Genomic DNA, 19417 nt, shown 5'->3' on the forward strand with positions numbered 1-19417 from the left:
GAAAGAGAGAGAGAGAGAGAGATCCATCAAAGCTTACGGAAAATCTTTAGAAACGCCCCCAAAAATACGATTCTATGGGAAAATAGGGTATATATTTCTCTAATGCATAATCCTCGTCACTTGCTAAGTTCAGTATTTCAGTTGACAGACGAGGCTACATCTGCAAACTGCCAAACTTACAGGAAATGCCTGTTCAGAGTTACATTGACATCCAAAACTTAATGTTGTCTGCTTATGTCTTAAACACGGTACAATTGTCAGTACCACTAGAGGTTATATGTTGTTATTTCCAGCGTAGTGGTGACCATACAGTTCCTTAGAATTATTTGACGCCTCCTGTCAATTCTTGCAGTTTTTTTTTTCAAAAAGAAGGAATACTCCCGGCCTCTGCATCTCTTGATGCACACAACCATATTATTAAATATCCAGGTTCAAAACAAGGTCTCAAACGGTAGTGTGAATGTGAAACTCATAAAAGATAATCTGCCACAACCCTCGAACATAGGACAAGATGACTATACACCTATCCCATTGTTGGACTGCCATCCAAACCGGTTGTAGGTACCCATGCAACCATCTCCCATCAATTCTTATAGTTTTTTCTTCTTTTTCAAAGTAGAGCTTCTTCTGCATCCATCTCATGCATGGACAGCATGGCTCTGCATCATTCTCAGCTTTCTCACCGATGAGTAGGCAGTAGTGATTCTGCTAACTAAATCAACTGCGAGGGCGAGAAGCGCTTCAACAATGTCAAACTGTTTGTCTGGTCGAACCAAAGAAAATGCAGATGAGCACCACGAGAGCGAGGGCGAGGAGCGGTTCGGTCCAGTGAGCAAGTGGCGAACTGTAGTCCGATGGAGCGCCAGGGAGAGATACAGATCCGTGCACGTCGGTCTGAATATTGTTCACTTGAAACCTTTTCTTTTCTGTTCTTTCCAAACAAGGAGTTCGCTCGTGGACTTGCATAAAAGAAACACATAGGAGGAGTACTGTTCAATCTGCAGTAACGTTGATCAGGTTCCAAGGCAATTAATTAGTAGATGTGACGGCACAGGTCTGTGTTCTCTATACACTTGTCCTTCCTAGGTAATCTTTCTTGGCTAAAATGGAGCAGAGCTGAATTACTATACTACTGCCATGGACTACACAAGCATGATATTATCCAAAATGTTTATTATATTTCTTCCCAAGATCAGGCCTGCTGCATATTCTTTGCAAATGGTGCGCAGAAACCAGCTACAGATATCACATGTCTCTTGCCGGTTGTTTTACTCGCAATCATCTGGTAATTTTAGTTCTCCATTGTTCATATATGGAAAAAGAGAGAGAAATCCATCAAATGCATAATCCTCGTCACTTGCTAAGTTCAGCATTTCAGTTTGACAGAAGATGACAGATGGAGGCTTACATCTTCTGCGAACTTGTTGAAAATGCCTGTTCAGATAGACAGTGCAGCTTAAATTCCTGTGTATGGATAAACGCGGTAAAATTGTCGGTACCATTTGAGCCTTTAACTGTTGGTAAGAATAAACTAGTTGTCTCGTCTGTTGTGTTATTTCCAGCGTAGTGATGACCATACAGTTACTTGAGAATTATTTGAGGCCTCTGTCAATTCTTGCAGTTTAACACAACAGATAGGGAACAAGGCATTCTTCTTCTTTTGCAAAGCAGAGCTTCTTCTGCATCCATCTCATCCAAGGACAGTATGGCTCTGCGTCATTCTCAGCTTTCGCACCGATGAGAACAAAACCAACTGCGGATGAACATCGGCAAGAGCGAGTTCGACGAGCGCTTTAGTCCAGTGAACAAGTGGCAAACTGTAGTCTGATGGAACCAAGGAAAATGCAGATGATGGGTCTAAATCAACTACAGATGAACACAGCGAGCAGCGCTTCAGTACAGTGAACATCAAGTGTAAAACTGTTGTCCGACAGAACCAGCAACAATGCAGACGAGTGGGTCACCTGGAACCACAAGGACAAGGCAACTATATAATCGCATGGCCAACAAATGCTATCTCGTACACAGCTCACAAATAACAATTAACATAACATGGATTAATGAAGTTATTAAACACGTGAAGCTACGAACATGTATTGCCGAGTTGCAAAGGTAAATACACTTAGCAGCCGAGGGGACAGGCGAACATGGGGCGCGAGAGCATCTACAGTCTGGCCTCTCATATCAGTGTCAAATGCCTGGACAGGCGGTCCGGTCACTGACTGGTAAAAAAAAATCCGACACCTTAAATCACGGACAGACGCCAGAGCTGACAGACACCCCTCATATGCAATCTAAATCTAGGGTGGATATGGGGCAGCCCGGGCATGCCCAGGCGCGCCCGCCTGACAAGTCCGGCCCACCACCAACCCCATAGCTGTCCCGCAAAAACCCCAATCCAGGTGCCTCGCTCTGAACCCTAGCCCACTCTCTCTCACTCCGTCCTCTCCTCTCCCTCTTCGATTTCGATCCCATCCACTCCGATGTCTAGCTCCGGTAGCGACTCTGGCTCCGACCTTGACTACGAGGAGGAGATGGCCCTCCACGTTGCGTTGGGTCGGTCCAAGGTGGACACCGGCGGCAGCTCTGGATCTGGAGTGTCGGCGCAGCGCGGACGCCGGAGCTGAACCTCCCGGCCTGCGCGCAGCTCGGCCTGGACAGCACAGTTCGCACCGCCCCCGCGCCATCTCCTTGCCCCGTCGGCCACTCCACGCGGCGTGATAGGCAGCAGACATGGGGCAGGGACGTGGCGGAGCAACCCGCGCGCCGCCGCACCAGGATGCAGGTGGAGCCCGGCGAGGACGAGCGACTCCTCGCATGGGTCTGCCACCGGTCCCTCACGACCGCGGAGATGGACGCTCGCTGCCTTCGACAGAAGAACGCCAAGGTGCTCCAGTTTGCTATTGAGCAGTCGGAGCGCGAGGCGAAGAAAATAATGGTGGAGGAGGCTCGGTTCACCAAGTTGAAGCGGGAGCAGGACAGGGCAGTCCGTCGGATGAAGGGGCTCATCCTCCTCTCCGACTCCGATGACGAGGGCGGCGACAGGTGCACCTCCTCCTCGGACGACCAAGACCCTCCACCAACCGCGGATGCCTACAGCTGTGTCGGCGACTGAAAGGGCAAAGGCCCAACGAGGAAGTGGTGATCCCGACCCCTCCTCATATGTTTATATCGTTTTTAGTTGTAGAAGTTTAAGAACCCTAAGATGATCTTTTGAATGTTGCAAAGTTTGTTAATGTCCGCAGCTGATCTTATGCTTGCAGCCGATTTTTGTTGTCCGTTGTTAGATCACGTAGAGTAGCTCAACATTGCATATGTAGTATGGATATAAGGTGTCGAATATGAGATATGCAGATGCAAAGTGGCAAATATAAGGTGTGTCTGATCAGTGCCCACGGACGCGTCCGGACGCTTCCGCGAGCGTTTGAGGGGCCGGATTTTGCCATCACGACTGTAGATGCTCTGATGGCGCAAATTCACTCATGATCACCCCCTTTGTCCCGATGTCGAGTAGATGAGCACACAAGGATGAGACTTCGCCATGGTCAGTTGTACTTAATTAGCTCAAGCATGCTCTGTCTGTACCCACACACACTTTTCCTTTTTGAGGAAAAGCCTTCACGTCGCACTTTATTTCAAGTTAAATATTGTTACATTGTTTATTACAGCTGGGACAATAAAACTATGACTATGAGGATTATCATCCCAAAAGACAGAAGAATTGCGAACCAACCTATGGTTGGATGGTTAAAGGGACAGTGGTATCCTCAACCCATCAAGGTTCAAGTCCTGGTGCTCGCATTATTTGTGGATTTATTTCAAGATTACCGGCAATGCGCTTTCAGTGGGAGGAAACATTCATGTCAGATGGCGAGGCGCCTACGGCGACTTCGTAAATCTCAAGATGATATGTAATCAACTCGTGGCCGTACCAATCGACCGCGATTACAGATCAAATCGAATTCCCATTGGCCCCGTGAGTGAATCCTCGCCTTGCTTAGAACATCTACAGTCGGGCGCTCTATATCCATCTCAAACGCCTAGGTAGGTTGTTCGGTCACTAACCACTCACAAAAAACCGATCCAACCGAAACTCCCAAACGAGTCTCAAACGCCCAGGCTGGCCGGCACCTCTCATATCCGTCCTAAATGTAGGGCGGATATGAAGCGGCATGGGCACGCCCGGGCGCGTCTGCCAAGTCCGCCCGGTCCCACCGCTGGCCCATCTTGACCCCATAAAATCCCTCGTCCGAAAGAAACCCTAGCTCACTCCGCTCCGCTCCCTGACGCTTCCATTTCCCCAATCTGTCCAACCCCTAGCGCCGGCGAGCATGTCCAGCGCCAGCAACCATTCCGACAGCTGCTATGGAGACAAGAAGGAGCTTTTGCTCCGTATCGCGCTCGAGCGCTCGCGGGTCGATACGGGCGGCAGTTTCGGGTCCGGTGTGACGCCACCTCTCGCCCATCGCTGCAGCGCTGATGCCGGCGCCGGCCCTTCCCGCCCCGCGCGCGGATCTGCGAGGCCTGCCCGATCTGCTCCTCCAGCCCGACGCCCTCCTCCACCTTCGGTCGCTGCTCTGCACGGGAGCCTTGGGTTCTAGTGCCCGCTCTGCCAACGCCACAGACGCGTACTCCGGAGTCGGAGGCACATGCCGACCGCCACAAGAGTTGATACGTTGGTAATTTATGAAGTATTCATGCCATGTTTACAATAATTTTATATGGTTTGGATGCAATTTTATATGATTTAAATGAAACTAATATGGACTGACACTGTTTTCAGCAGAACTACTGTGGTGTTGTTTTTTGTGCAGAAATCATAGTTCTCCAAATGCAGCAAAACTTTTTTATGTTTTTTGGAAGAAAAGAGGCACGAGAAGCTTCGTGGGAGGGCCAGAAGAGCCATGAGGTGGCTACTACCCACCTAGGCGCGCCACCCCCCGGCGTGTGGTGGTGGGTAGTGGGCCCCTCGAAGCCCATCTGGATGTGAGACCAACGCTCAAAAATCCTATAAATACAGAAACCCCTAGAAATAACCCTAGATCAGAAGTTCCGCCAACGGAAGCCTTTGTAGCCACGAAAAACCAATCTGGACCCTGTTCTGGCACCCTGCCGGAGGGGGAAATCCTCACCAGAGGCCATCTTCATCATCCTGGCGGCCACCATGATGAGGAGGGAGTAGTCCACCCTCGGGCTGAGGGTTTGTACTAGTAGCTATGTGTTTGATCTCTCTCTCTCTCTTGTGTTCTTGATTTGGCATGATCTTGATGTACTGCGAGCTTTGTTAATATAGTTGAATCATATGGTGTTTCCCCCCTTTCTATCTTTTTGCGATGAATTGATTTTTTTACCTTTGAGATTTCACTTTTATCGGATTGAAGACTTTGTTTGATTTGAGAACACTTGATGTATGTCTTCATATGAATACCCGTGGTGATAATGGGGTATTGTATTGATCCACTTGATGTATATTCTGGCACTCAACTCGTGGATTCCCGAGGTGACATTGGGGTAATCTATGCATAGGGGTTGATGCATGTTTGCATCCTACTTTCTCCGATAGACATCTTGGGGCACTCTTCAAAGTTCTTTGTGTTGGATTGAATATTATGAATCTAAAGTTGTTTGATGCATATCGTATAATCAACTCACAGATACTTGTGGCGACATTGGAGTATCTATGTGACATTAGAGTTGGTTGATGTGTACCATATGTTGTTATTTTAGTATGAACTCTTGGGCTGTTGGTGACACTTATAGAAATAGCTCGATAGATCGATCGGAAAGGATAACTTTGAGGTGGTTTCATACATACAAACAATTTTGTCTTATGTTCTTCACTCGATAAGAACTTTGGAGAGAATCTTATTGGGGAACGTAGCATGCAATTTCAAAAAAAAATCCTATGCTCACGCGAGACCTATCTAGGAGATGCATAGCAACGAGAGGGGAGAGCATGTCCACGTATCCTCGTAGACCGAAAGCGGAAGCATTTGACAACGCGGTTGATGTAGTCGAACTTCTTCTCGTTCCGACCGATCAAGCACCGAACGTACGACACCTCCGAGTTCTGCACATGTTCAGCTCGATGATGTGCCTCGAACTCTTGATCCAGCAAAGTGCCGAGGGAGAGTTTCATCAGCACGACGGCATGGCGACGGTGATGGTGAAGTGATCCGCACAGGGCTTCGCCTAAGCACTACGACAATATGACCGGAGGCATAAACTGTGAAGGGGGGTGGGGGGCGCCGCACACGGCTAGGAATCAATGTTGTGTGTTCTAGCGGTGCCCCCCTCATATATATAGGTTGGAGGGGAGGAGAGACATTCAAGGGGCTCCCCAAGTAGGAGAAATCCTACTTGGGTGCCTCCTAATTCGGCCTCCCCCCTTCCATATCCATCCGGAGGGGGAAGGAAGGAGGAGGGAGGAGGGAAGGAAGGGGGAGGCCGAATCCCTCCCTTTCCTTTCTCCCTTCTCCTCTTTCCTTCCCCCTTATTTTGGCCTACATGGGGCGCACCAGCCCCTTAGGGGCTGGTCTGTCCCCCTCTTGGCCCATTAAGGCCCATGTAGTTGCCGGGGGATGCCCGGAACCCCTTCCGGTGACCCGATATGCACCCGGTATCCCCGGAACACTTCCGGCGTCCGAATATCATCATCCAATATATGAATCTTTACCTCTCGACCATTAGAGACTCCTCGTCATGTCCATGATCTCATCCGGGACTCCGCACAACATTTGGTCACCAAATCACATAACTCATATAATACAAAATCGTCATCGAATGTTAAGCGTGCAGACCCTACAGGTTCGAGAACTATGTAGACATGACCAAGACACCTCTCCAGTCAATAACCAACAGCGGAACCTGGATGCTCATATTGGTTCCCACATATCCTATGAAGATCTTTATCGGTCGTACCGTAATGACAACATACGTTATTCCCTTTGTCATTGGTATGTTACTTTCCCGAGATTCGATCGTCGGTATCTTCATACCTAGTTCAATCTCGTTACCAGCAAGTCTTTTTACTCGTTCCGTAATACACCATCCCGCAACTAACTCATTAGTCACATTGCTTGCAAGGCTTATTATGATGTGCATTACCGAGAGGGCCCAGAGATACCTCTCCGATACTCGGAGTGACAAATCCTAATCTCGATCTATGCCAACCCAACAAACACCTTCGGAGATACCTGTAGAGCATCTTTATAATCACCCAGTTACGTTGTGATGTTTGATAGCACACAAGGTATTCCTCCGGTATCCGGGAGTTGCATAATCTCATAGTCAAAGGAATATGTATGTGACATGAAGAAAGAAATAGCAATAAAACTTAACGATCATTATGCTAAGCTAACAAATGGGTCTTGTCCATCACATCCTCTTTGTTATTTTTTTGTAGGGTTGTTTGAGAGAGACCATCTTCATCCTATGCCTCCTACGGATTGATAAATCTTAGGTCATCCACTTGAGGGAAAATTGCTACTGTCCTACAAAACTCTACGCTTGGAGGCCCAACAGAGTCTACAAAAATAAAGTTGTGTAGTAGACATCAAGAGGCAGAGGGCAAGGGAGATGGGGGGCGGGTCCGACATGGCTGCGCAGTCCGACCGCCGCCGTCGCATGATGCCTATGCCCGACGATGAGGACCGTGTGCTCGAGTGGGTGTGCCGTCAGTCACTTACTAAGGCGAAGATGAAGGCCCAACGACTCCAGAGGATCAACGCCAAGCAGCTTCTGCTCGGCATTGAGCAATCCAAGCGGGAGGTGGCAGCGGCGGCAACAGAGGCGGCCAGGGTGGCCAAGCTCAAGCGCAAGCAAGACCACATTGTCTGGCGCTTGCAAGGCTACATCGTCATCTCCTATTCCTCCTCCTCCGACAGCTCCGACAGCTCCCATTGGGGAACGCAGTATTTCAAAAAAATTCCTACGATCATGCAAGATTTTTCTAGGAGATGCAAAGCAACGAGACGGGAGAGTGTGTCACGTACCCTTGTAGACCGAAAGCGGAAGCGTTTAGTAACGTGGTTGATGTAGTTGAACGTCTTCACGATCTAACCAATCCAAGTACCAAATGTACGGCACCTCCGTGTTCTGCACATGTTCAACACTGATGTCTACTACACAACCTTCTTCTTGTACACGTTGTTGGGCCTCCAAGTGCAGAGGTTTGTAGGATAGTAGCAAATTTCCCTCAAGTGGATGACCTAAGGTTTATCAATCCGTAGGAGGCGTAGGATGAAGATGGTCTCTCTCAATAAACCCTGCAACCAAAGAACAAAGAGTCTCTTGTGTCCCCAACACACCCAATACAATGGTAAATTGTATAGGTGCACTAGTTCAGCGAGGAGATGGTGATACAAGTGCAATATGGTTAGTAGATAATGGTTTTTGTAATCTGAAATTATAAAAACAGCAAGGTAACTATTGATAAAAGTGAGCGTAAACGGCATTGCAATGCTAGGAAATAAGGCCTAGGGTTCATACTTTCACTAGTGCAAGTCCTCTCAACAATAATAACATAATTGGATCACATAACTATCCCTCAACATGCAATAAAGAGTCACTCCAAAGTCACTAATAGCGGAGAACGAACAAAGAGATTATGGTAGGGTATGAAACCACCTCAAAGTTATTCTTTCCAATCAATCCGTTGGGCTATTCCTATAAGTGTCACAAACAGCCCTAGAGTTCGTACTAGAATAACACCTTAAGACACAAATCAACAAAAACCCTAATGTCACCTAGATACTCCAATGTCATCTCAAGTATCCGTGGGTATGATTATACGATATGCATCACACAATCTCAGATTGATCTATTCAACTAACACATAGAACCTCAAAGAGTGCCCCAAAGTTTCTACCAGAGAATCACAACGAAAACGTGTGCCAACCCCTATGCATAGGTTCATGGGCGGAACCCGCAAGTTGGTCACCAAAACATACATCAAGTGAATCACGTGATATCCCATTGTAACCACAGATACGCACGGCAAGACATACATCAAGTGTTCTCAAATCTTTAAAGACTCAATTCGATAAGATAACTTCAAAGGGGAAACTCAATCCATTACAAGAGAGTAGAGGGGGAGGAGAAACATAAGATCCAACTATAATAGCAAAGCTCAGGATACATCAAGATCGTGCCAAATCAAGAACACGAGAGAGAGAGAGAGATCAAACACATAGCTACTGGTACATACCCTCAGCCTTGAGGGAGAACTACTCCCTCCTCGTCATGGAGAGCACCGGGATGATGAAGATGGCCACCGGAGAGGGATTCCCCCTCCGGCAGGGTCTAGATTGACTTTCGGTGGCTACAGAGGCTTCTGGCGGCGGAACTCCCGATCTATTGTGCTCCCGGATGTTTTTAGGGTATATGGAGATATATAGGCGGAAGAAGTACGTCAGGGGGCCATGAGGGGCCCACGAGGGTGGAGGGCGCGCCCTAGGGGGGTGGGAGCCCCCTACCTCGTGGCCTCCTCGGAGCTTCCTTGACGTAGACTCCAAGTCTCCCTGGTTGCTTCTGATCCAAAAGTAAGTTCCGTGAAGTTTCAGGTCAATTGGACTTCGTTTGATTTTCCTTTTCTACGATACTCTAAAACAAGGAAAAAATAGAAACTGGCACTAGGCTCTGGGTTAATAGGTTAGTCCCAAAAATCATATAAAATAGCATATAAATGCATATAAAACATCCAAGTTTGATAATATAATAGCATGGAACAATCGAAAATTATAGATACGTTGGAGACGTATTAGCATCCCCAAGCTTAATTCCTGCTCGTCCTCGAGGAGGTAAATGATAAAAACAGAATTTTTGATGTGGAATACTACCTAACATATTTATCCATGTAGTTCTCTTTATTGTGGCTGTCGGCGTTCTGGGAACGGGGGTCCCCAGACTTGCCTGTCTGCGGCGTGGCTCAAAGGGGGGGGGCAGCATGGCCCATCTTCACCAACACAAACCCAAGACCCTCGCGAGGCGGACGACGCGAAGCTTCCTCAGGCACGGCCTCGTCAGGCTGGCTCACAAGGAGGCGGAGAGATCAAGGCGGGGTACCTCACGAGGTGCCCATGACGCAAGCCGTGACAACTCAGGGTGCCAGACGGGTGCTAGCCCACGCAGCGTCCTCCTTTCCTCTTTGGTGCAAAGGGGGCAAGCGCAGCCGCGGAGTACCGAGGCATCAGGCAAAGGTTGCCATTTCGGTGCAACGAGACCAAGACCAGGAGGACTACGAGACGGAGGTCACCGTGGAGCCCAAGACGACGTCATCACCAGAGCTTTGCGCAGGCGAAGACTACTTTTGTCAGGATAGTTGATACTTGTTGTCCCCCTTCAAATTAGCCCACCATTGTTGGCTCCCTTCCCGCTCAATATTTGGGGAGAGGACCAGGGCCTCTATAAATAGGACCAGCCACCCACACAGCAAAGGGGGGCAGGTCAGGGAGAGAAAGAGAGAGGAAGGTAGCTGAATTCCTCCCAGCAGTTCATCGCCTCAGCCAAGAACAGACCCTCGCGAGGCTGTTCTTCCTTGTATTGTTCATCATCATCATCAGCCCAAGAGGCAATCCACACACCACACACTGGAGTAGGGTATTACACCACAACGGTGGCCCGAACCAGTATACACCCTGTGTCCCTTGTGTTGTTCTTTCCTTAGTTTAGATCCTAGCACGGCGGAGGGGTGCAGGAAGGTAGGAGGCGAAATCTCCGCGCGCACCCCAGTGTTCGAACCTCAAGGGTCTGCCGAAAGCCGAAATCCGACATTTGGCGCGCCAGGTAGGGGTGCGCCGGAATTCGTCTTCCACCGCCCCGTTCTCCTCCGACCGTCACGCCCATGTCTGACGCTCGTCGGGCCCGCGCCGAGCGCCGGGCCACACTCGCTTCCCGGGTCGCCCAGACGGCCCCTATCGGCGGGCATCCACGCCGTTCCCCGCCACCTGCCGACAACGCCGCCACCGGCACGGCGGGGGACGAGCGGCAAAGCATCGTCTCAGCATCCATCCGTGCGCCAAGATGGCCGCACCACAACTCCGTCGCTCGCCCCAGCTGGTTCTTCGTTCCGCGCGCTCCGCGCGCCCATGGGGCCCCGCAATCTCTCTCCCGACTATCGCGCTGCACCGACACCCCCAGTCGTCACGGCCCTCTTGGGCGGCTCGCAGGCGCCGCCTACAAGTTACCACGTCAAGCCGTTCATTCGCCGGGTCAGCGCCACTTCCACGCGGCAGGGGGCTCCCCTGGATCGGGCGGCACCCGAGACCGGCCTGAGCTTCAGCTCGGAGGACCACCCCTCCAACTCGGCCTGCTCAGGCGCGCTCCCCATGCTGCGCACCCCCACCATCTGCCAAGTGGCCGTCACCAGAACTCTCATCGATGGCGGGGCATGCCTCAGCGTGCTCTCAGTCGAGGCCTTCAACCTCCTCTGCATACCCCTGGAACGGCTGCAGCCCAGCCGGCCCTTCTCAGGCGTTGGGGGCAGGTCGTCCGGCTCCTTGGGACAGATCCGGCTCCCAGTGACCTTCGGCACCTACGACAACTTCCGCACGGAGCTGGTCGACTTCGACATCGCCCCCATCAGCCTTCCCTACAATGCCATCCTCAGCTACCCGGCGCTGGCCCAGTTCATGGCCGCGACGCACCCGGCGTACAACCTCATGAAGATGCCCGGGAGCAACGGTGTCCTCACCGTGCACGGGGACACTGGGGACTGAAAGCACAAGTGCTCCCTAGGTGGTTTTGATAATTGATGACAACATATCTCTTGTTGGACTAACATTTCTATCTAGCATGTTTCAGATAAGTTCAACAATGGAGTGGCATGGACTAAAGGTTGTGGGAACTCCTTCAAGATGCTAAGGACAAAGGATTGGCTAAAGCTTCAAGCTCAAGACTCTTCATTTTACATTTTAGTGATCCAAAATCACATTGAGTCCATAGGAAAAGCCAATACTATCAAGGAGGGATGAGGTGTTGCTTAATGAGCCTCTTGCTTCATGTGCTTAATGATAGGCTCCAAAATCCTCAGCTACTTTCCCACTTCCACATATGACCTAAACCCAAAGCCAAACTCGGACCTACCGATTATTCCTATCCGGCGCCACCGAGTTTCACCTGTCATAGCCACTGCTAGAAACCCTAATCAGTTCGATCTCACCGATGGGATCTCGGTCTCACCGAGATGGGCTTGCAAACTCTCTGTTACCTATTGCAATATTTTCGGTCCCACCGAGATATGCAATCGGCCCCACCGAGTTTGCTTGGCCAACTCTCTGTTTCACTTATTACCCAAATCGGTCCCACCGAGTTTGAGTAATCGGTCAAACCGAGTTTTGGATTTACCCTAACCCTAGCACATCGGTCCCACCGAGTTGATCCAGTCGGTCCCACCGAAAATCTCTAACGGTCACTAGGTTTCCTATTTCGGTCTGACCGAGTTTGTTGATTCGGTCCCACCGAGATTGGTAAATCGTGTGTAACGGTTGGATTTTGTGTGGAGGCTATATATACCCCTCCACCTCCTCTTCATTTGTAGAGAGAGCCATCAGACTAAGCCTACACTTCCAGCATCCTATTTCTGAGAGAGAACTACCTACTCATGTGTTGAGGCCAAGATATACCATTCCTACCATATGAATCTTGATCTCTAGCTTTCCCCAAGTTGCTTTCCACTCAAACCTTCTTTCCACCAGATCCAAATCCTATGAGAGAGAGTTGAGTGTTGGGGAGACTATCATTTGAAGCACAAGAGCAAGGAGTTCATTACCTACACACCATTTGTTACTTCTTGGAGAGTGGTGTCTCCTAGATTGGCTAGGTGTTACTTGGGAGCCTCCGACAAGATTGTGGAGTTGAACCAAGGAGTTTGTAAGGGCAAGGAGATTGCCTACTTCGTGAAGATCTACCGCTAGTGAGGCAAGTCCTTCGTGGGCAATGGCCATGGTGGGATAGACAAGGTTGCTTCTTTGTGGACCCTTCGTGGGTGGTTGCTTCTTCATGGACCCTTCATGGGTGGAGCCCTCCGTGGACTCGCGCAACCATTACCCTTCGTGGGTGGAGCCCTCCGTGGACTCGCGCAACCGTTACCCTTCGTGGGTTGAAGTCTCCATCAACGTGGATGTAGGATAGCACCACCTATCCGAACCACGGGAAAAACATCCGTGTCTCCAATTGCGTTTGAATTCTCCAAACCCTTCCCCTTACATTCTTGCAAGTTGCATGCTTTACATTCCGCTGCTCATATACTCTTTGCATGCTTGCTTGATATGTATTGTGTATGTTGAAATTGTGCCTAAAACTCCACTCAAACCAAAAAGGCCTAAAAGTTGCAACTTTAGCACTAAGTGTCTAATCACCCCCCCTCTAGACACATCTACCTCTAGATCCTACAAGTGGTATCAGAGCTTTGGTCTCCATTGCCTTGGTTTAATCACCATTGGAGGAAGATGGATGTGTCTACCTTAGGGAGTCTTAGACATAGAGCGCCTATTCTTGATGGAGAGTATTTTCATGAGTGGAAAAATGAGATGCTTGTAATTTTCAATCAATATCATTTGAACAAGTATATTGCTAGCCCTTGTGCACCTCATATTGATCCTTTGCATCCTACCCTAGATGAAGATATTGACATGATTCGCAATCTTAGAACTATTGAGCTCATCATTAGAGGATTGCCCAAAAATTTGATTGCTAGTTTGCCTACTCTTAATTGTGCCTATACTATATGGAAATTTCTTGAGGAACGATTTCCCGATCATTCCTTGAAAACTTTGGATGAAATTCTCCATAAATCTATTGCCTTGAGTAAGATGAACTCTAGTGATCCTAGTTTTGGTAATTGTCTATTTGAACTTACCAATCTTAAGCATGCTAAAGGAGATGTTGGAATCATTAGTGATATCATATTCGAAGCTATAAGAATTCATAAAAGTGACCACTTTGATGATCATTTATCTAATGAATTACCCTCTCTAGGAAATGATGAGTCACAAGATCATGATGAACATGGATACTATGATGATGATGATGATGATAGTGACTTCGATCTTGATGATGCAATGAGACATTTTGGTCTTATGGCAAATCTTCGGGGATATGAATCAGGAGGAAAGGAATGGGTTCTTGATAGTGGATGTACTGATCATATGACCGGAGATGAAGAGATGTTTCGTGAGCTTGCTAAAAATGACGGACCTCGAAAATATGTCACCTTTGGTGATAATTCAAAGGGTAAAGTGGTTGGCCTTGGTAAGGTGGCCATCTCACATGATAGTTCCGTTCAAAATGTCATGCTCGTTGAATCTCTTGGCTACAACTTACTATCAGTATCTAGACTTGCTGATTTCGGTTTGAATGTCCTATTTACTGAGGTAGAGTGCCAAGTATTTCGTCGAGACAATCATAAAATGGTCTTTACCGGTATGCATAGAGGTGATCTTTACATTGTAGATTTCTCTAAAAAGGCACAACCTAAAACTTGCTTTATTGCTAAATCCTCAAAAGGTTGGTTGTGGCATAGACGACTAGGTCACGTTGGCATGAGAAACCTTGACAAGCTTATTAAAGGAAATCATATCCTTGGAGTTAACGATGTCATATTTGATAAGGATAGACTTTGCAGTGCTTGTCAAGCAGGTAAATAGGTTGGAGGAAGACATCCCGTGAAGAACATCATGACCACAAGGAGGCCACTCGAGCTACTTCATATGGATCTTTTTGGTCCCAACGCCTACAAGAGTCTCGGTGGAAATTCTTTTGGTCTAGTTATAGTTGATGATTTTTCAAGATTTACGTGGGTGTTCTTTCTTAATGACAAGTCGCAGGTCCAGAAGATCTTCAGAAACTTCGCTAGGAAGGCCCAAAATCAGTTTGACGTGAAGATCAAGAAGGTTCGGAGTGACAACGGAACAGAGTTCAAGAACGCAAATGTGGACACCTTTCTTGACGAAGAAGGGATTTCACACGAGTTCTCGGCTACGTACACACCTCAACAAAATGGAGTTGTTGAGAGGAAGAACCGGACGCTCATCGAAATGGCAAGAACGATTCTTGATGAACACAAGACGCCGAAGCACTTTTGGGCAGAAGCGGTTGAGACAGCTTGTCACGCAACAAATCGCTTATATCTTCACAAGCTACTCGGCAAGACGGCATACGAGCTTCTCACCGGTAACAAACCCCAAGTTGGATACTTTCGAGTATTCGGCTCAAAGTGCTACATTCTTGATAAGCATCGTCGTTCAAAGTTCGCTCCTAAATCTCATGAAGGTTTTCTACTTGGTTATGGCTCAAACTCTCACACTTACCGTGTCTACAACAATTTCACCCGAAAGGTTGAAGAGACGGTAGATGTGAAGTTTGATGAATCTAATGGCTCGCAAGTAGAGCAATTGCCAATTGATGTAGGAGACAAAGACCCTTCAGAAGCAATCCAAGACTTGTCCATTGGCAAAATTCGTCCAACGGAGGTGAAGGAGAGTACTTCATCCGTCCAAGTGGAAGCTTCTACTTCACGACAAGGTGAACCAAGAATCGACACGGAAGCATCCACAAGTGGGACACACCAAGATGAAGAAGACAAGGAAATGCATCAAGACGAACATCAACAACCTCTTTCTCCACCATGACAAGAGAACGACGACGTCAACAATGAAGAAGGCCAAGAAGAAGAACAAGATGAAGAAGATGTTCAACGAAGACCCAAGAAAAAGCTCTCACGAGTTCGAGCAAGAATTTCCAAAGATCATCCCGTCGAGCAAATCCTCAATGATATACAAACCGGGAGAATCACTCGCTCAAAAACTCGTTTAGCTAACTTTTGTGAAAACTATTCATTCATCTCTAGCATTGAACCTATGAAGGTTGAAGAAGCATTGGAAGATCCGGATTGGATAAACGCTATGCATGAAGAGCTACACAATTTTGAGAGAAACCAAGTTTGGACATTGGTTGAGAAGCCCGACAACAACCACAACATCATTGGTACCAAATGGGTGTTTCGCAACAAGCAAGATGAAGATGGACAAGTGGTTCGCAACAAAGCACGTCTCGTCGCCCAAGGGTACACACAAGTCGAAGGTATGGACTATGGTGAGACATATGCTCCCGTTGCTAGACTTGAGTCCATTCGCATCTTACTTGCCTATTCTAATCACCATAATATCACCTTGTACCAAATGGACATTAAAAGTGCTTTTCTAAATGGTGAAATAGAGGAGGAAGTTTATGTCAAACAACCTCCCGGCTTTATCAATCCTAAGAAACCAAATCATGTTTACAAACTTCACAAAGCTCTTTATGGTCTTAAACAAGCTCCTAGAGCATGGTATAAATGCTTGACCAAGTTCCTTATTACAAGTGGTTTTGAAATTGGTAAAATTGATTCTACTCTTTTTACTAAAAGGGTTAATGGAGAACTATTTGTATGCCAAATTTATGTCGATCATATCATATTTGGTTCAACTAACCCTCTCTTTAGTGAAAAGTTTGGAAAGCTAATGTCAGAGAAGTTTGAGATGTCTATGATAAGTGAACTCAAATTCTTTCTCGGTTTGCAAATCAAGCAAACTAAGGAAGGTACATTTGTCTCTCAAACAAAGTACACCAAGGACTTATTCAAGAAGTTCAATATGCAAGAATGCAAAGGTATGTCTACACCCATGCCTACTAGTGGACATAATGATTTGACCAAAGATGGTGAACCGGTTGATCAAAAGGTTTATCGCTCTATGATTGGTTCATTGTTATACCTATGTGCTTCACGTCCCGATATTATGCTAAGTGTGTGCATGTGTGCACGATATCAAGCTGCTCCTAAAGAATGTCATCTTAAGGTTGTGAAAAGGATAGTGAGATATTTAATCCATACACCAAACTTTGGCATTTGGTATCCTAAGAGATCTTCTTTTGATCTCGTTGGCTATTCTGACTCGGATTATGCCGGAGACAAGGTTGATAGAAAGTCCACTTCGGGTACTTGTCAATTTCTTGGTAGATCTCTTGTGTCTTGGTCTTCTAAGAAACAAAACTCGGTATCCTTATCCACCGCCGAAGCGGAATACATTGCCGCTGGTTCATGTTGTGCTCAATTACTTTGGATGACCCAAACTCTTAAAGATTATGGGATTAATGTGAAACATGTTCCACTACTTTGTGACAATGAAAGTGCTATCAAAATTGGTCATAATCCTGTACAACATTCTCGAACTAAGCATATTGAAGTTCGTCATCATTTCATTCGAGATCATGTTGCTAAGGGTGACATTGATCTTAAGCATGTTCGCACTGATAAGCAATTAGCGAATATATTTACTAAACCTCTTGATGAGAAAGTGTTTTGCAGGTTGAGAGGAGAATTGAACATCATTGATGCTTCGAACTTGGATTAGAAACTCCATTGGATACATGCAAGACATGAGCTTATGACTAATCCATGATATATCTCTTATGATAACTATCTTATGTCTTGGATATATTTGCACCTTGCATGTTGTCTAACCCATGTAGGTGCTTGTTTGAATCTAATTCCATGAGATTGCGACTCACTCACATCTTGAGCAATCTCTACATCACCAAGACTCTACACAATGGTGGTTGAAGACAAGGAAGCACAAAACCATTCAAACATATCCTTTGACAAATTCTATGTTGAGCTTCATGATTGTCATTTTTGGATACACAAGTGCTCTTCCTTGCAAGAACTAACCCATGTAGGTAGATGAACTCAAACTCCAAGTGGTGCTCCCAACTCTTGATGAGCTACATCAACCTTGAGCACCCACACAAGTTCAACTACATGAGCAAGAACCACACCACCACCCAAGGTATGTTATTCCATCTTAGAGAAGCTTTACTCCAAGACATGAGTCAAAGCAACTCAACAAGATGTGAATACATCAAGATGCTTAAATGAAAAATGGTAACCCCATTTTGAGCTTAAACGATGAGTATGACCTATGATCAAGTGTTCTCACTTGACTCCTAAGTCAATATACTCTAACATAGGTGACTATGTTACCGCCCAACTCTAGATGAAGTTCTCTTGTGTTCTTTTTGTGTGTATCTCATGCATGTTTAGTTTCTTTCTCTTTTTCAAAACAAAAAAACTCCATCTAGATTTTTGAGTCTCTTCTCTTTTCTTTCTGTTTATGTTCTGCATTTTCTGCATTTAATTCCTTGCAAATCCTTCAGGTAATTCATTGCAAATCTTTGTGAGATCCTACATGTCTAGTGAGCTGAGGTGACAAGTGTTTTTCTCTGTGTGAACTCGGTTTCACCGACTTGTAATTTTCGGTCCAACCGAATCTTTTCAGTGCCACCGAAACATACCACTCGGTGCCACCGACTTCGCAACAGGAAAAACAGTTTGCCACTTGTTCTATATTTCTTCTGATCCAGCTCTACTCAATGAATCTTGTCCTCTACAAGCATCACAATTTTATCCATTGCTTTGTGCTGAGTCTCAAGGACCAAACCTATACGACGGATTCCAGAAAGCCCTTCTTGGAAATTGATGTCAAAGGGGGAGAGAGAGATCACATCAAAGCTTGTAGGAGAGAGAGATCACATCAAGGGAGAGAAAAAGTCTCAAGGACCAAACCTACAAGAGATAAAGTATTAAGGGGGAGAGAGAGACTTCCAGGGGGAGAGAATACTCAAGGATCCCAGATGTCCCAGATGCTTGATGCTTGATGTTCAAGAGGAGAGATGTCACATGTCTTTTTAGGGGGAAAGACATGTTCATTTGTATCTTTCAGCTCTGATTTGCTGTTCCTTATCTTCTCCCAATATCCCATGTAAGATTCAGGGGGAGCAAGACACCTAAGGGAAAGAAATCAGTCAAATTCATTGCATATCTTTATTCTTGGGGACATGTTGAATCCAATGTGGTACCTTGTACTCACTCTCTACATGTCATCCCAGTCTTGGTATTCTTGTGGTTTCTTTTGTTTGCTCTGGCTAGTGGATGTACCTGTGTTATCTAACTTTGTTTATGCAGGTTCATTCCATCCTAAGCCAACTCAAGACCACAAGGTAAGTATATGCATCAAAATCATGAGTATGAGGAGTTCTTGCTTATGTACATACTGTTTGCAAGAAGGACTCATGAGCATGAAGGTATTTTCCTTGATAATCTTTTTCTCTGATGCATATGGCCAAGATACATGTAACACATTGCCTACTCTATCATGGTTATGCTCTCACATGCCTCTATATTTCATATTTACATGAGTGCATACATGTAGGGGGAGCCTATGCTTGTTACATGTCCTTCCAAAGCTTTACTTGCTGTTCTTTATATCTTTATCTAAAGCTTTGATGTATGCTGCCATCAATTACCAAAAAGGGGGAGATTGAAAGCACAAGTGCTCCCTAGGTGGTTTTGATAATTGATGACAACATATCTCTTGTTGGA

The sequence above is a fragment of the Triticum urartu genome, chromosome 2A (genome assembly GCF_056163025.1).
Source record: "Triticum urartu cultivar PI428250 chromosome 2A, HENAU_Tu73, whole genome shotgun sequence".
Taxonomy (NCBI): Eukaryota; Viridiplantae; Streptophyta; class Magnoliopsida; order Poales; family Poaceae; genus Triticum; species Triticum urartu.